This window comes from Staurois parvus, unplaced genomic scaffold (assembly GCF_062004578.1).
Source record: "Staurois parvus isolate SC_StPar_1 unplaced genomic scaffold, SC_StPar_1.0 ptg000552l, whole genome shotgun sequence".
NCBI classification, from domain to species: Eukaryota; Metazoa; Chordata; class Amphibia; order Anura; family Ranidae; genus Staurois; species Staurois parvus.
The window spans coordinates 880750-882457 of record NW_028318348.1 but is presented as its reverse complement, the minus strand read 5'-3'; the positions used below and the strand labels follow the sequence as shown (position 1 = coordinate 882457).

Sequence of the window (1708 nt, the reverse complement as noted above, 5' to 3'; positions counted from 1 at the left end):
CCACAGTTGATCCAGAGGAAGGCAAAAAAAAAAAGCAAAGCATGATCCAATTTGCTCCTGCAGGGGAAAGGGGAAAGAAATTTCTTCCTGATCCCCTGAGAGGCACTCACAGGAAAGTACTCAGGGAAGGGCACATCTGTATCCATCAAGAAGTTAACAGCCAGGGTGCGGGAGTCCTCTGAACGCCAATTCTGCATACAGACCAGCATGCACCAGTTCTAGCCTGGCTAGCAAGATGGAAGAGACCCAGAAGCAAGGGTATTCATTCCAAGGGATCAGCGCTCTCAATGTCTCCTCAGTCTTTCACACCAACTTTAAACCCAGCTGGAAATCCATATTCATCATCCATGGCTTTGTGGAGATGGGAGACAAGCTGTGGCTGGTAGAGATGTCCCGGGCTCTCCTAGAATTGTCAGATGTGAACTGTTTCTGTGTAGACTGGAAAGGAGGATCATTTGCTCTCTACACACAAGTATCTAACAATGTCCATGTGGTTGGGGCAAAAATTGCCTATTTCTTGAACACTTTGCAGGCAGTGTATAACTATGACTTGAATGATGTGCACCTGATCGGGCACAGTCTGGGGGCACACATTGCTGGTGAAGCTGGAAAGAGACAGAGAGGAATCGGAAGAATTTCTGGACTGGATCCAGCCGGTCCCTACTTTGCATACACCCTACCCATGGTAAGACTGGACCCTACGGATGCAGTGTTTGTTGATGTCATTCACACGGATGGGTCATTCACTGTTGATAAACTTGGTTTTGCTGGATATGGCATGATGCACACCGTTGGTAATGTTGACTTTTACCCCAATGGTGGTGAAGAGATGCCTGGCTGTGATAAAATCTCTCTTGGAAGTGGAGATATTGATGAGCTTATTGAACGAATAATTGAGAAGGTCCCCTGTAACCACCAAATGAGCGTTTCCTGAGCATGTGCACTGTAGATCTTTGAACAAGCGTGCTCCTTAGTGCTTGACAAGGCTTGCATGCTCAGGAAACGCATCATATCAATGCCCAGTGACACCATCACACCTATGCTGCGCTCCACATGCGCTCCAGCCCTCGTTTCCGGGCCTTTTCCATCTTAGCGGTCAGTCTGGAACGATTGCATGCGGGTCTGTATGCAGGAATGGCGTTCAGAGGACTCCCACACCGTGGCTGTTAACGCCTGGATGGATATACTGTAGATGTGTTCTGCCCCGTCTACTTTTCTGTGAGTTGCCTGCATTTGTGTGCAATAAATTTGTTTTTAAGTCTACACTTAGAGGCACCTTTTTCCTTTCTCTTATCTCTCTCTTCATCTTAGGAATACCTGGCATTTAACATTTGTGCCACCCACAACTAGCAACAAAGTGTTTGTGAAAGTGGAGATTTCCTTCAACCGGCTTTCGACCCCCCCATGTAGTACAATGACGGGCGCAAGGTGGTTCTCTCGTTGTGGGAGGACGTCATATGACATTCTCCCATTCTAACCACGCATGCGCGGCTCCCGAAGCGTGCAGAGTGGCGATCGACGGTGCACTGTGTCCCTTGGACACAGCGGATCAACGGAAAGAGCCGAAGATGTTGGCTCGGTCATGTGATCAGCTGTGTCCAATCACAGCTGATCACATGTAAACAGGGAAGTGCCGGTTATATTATCGGCATTTCTCTCCTCTCGAGCTGTCACGCTGACAGCTCAAGAGGAGAGCTGGTAATCGGCA

The 1708-nt window shown here is 48.5% G+C and overlaps 1 pseudogene; it reads left to right on the top strand.

The window, feature by feature from the left end:
• Positions 1-235: 235 nt before the first annotated feature.
• LOC149451004 (pancreatic triacylglycerol lipase pseudogene) lies at positions 236-934 on the top strand (annotated as a pseudogene).
• The last annotated feature ends 774 nt before the right edge of the window (positions 935-1708 follow it).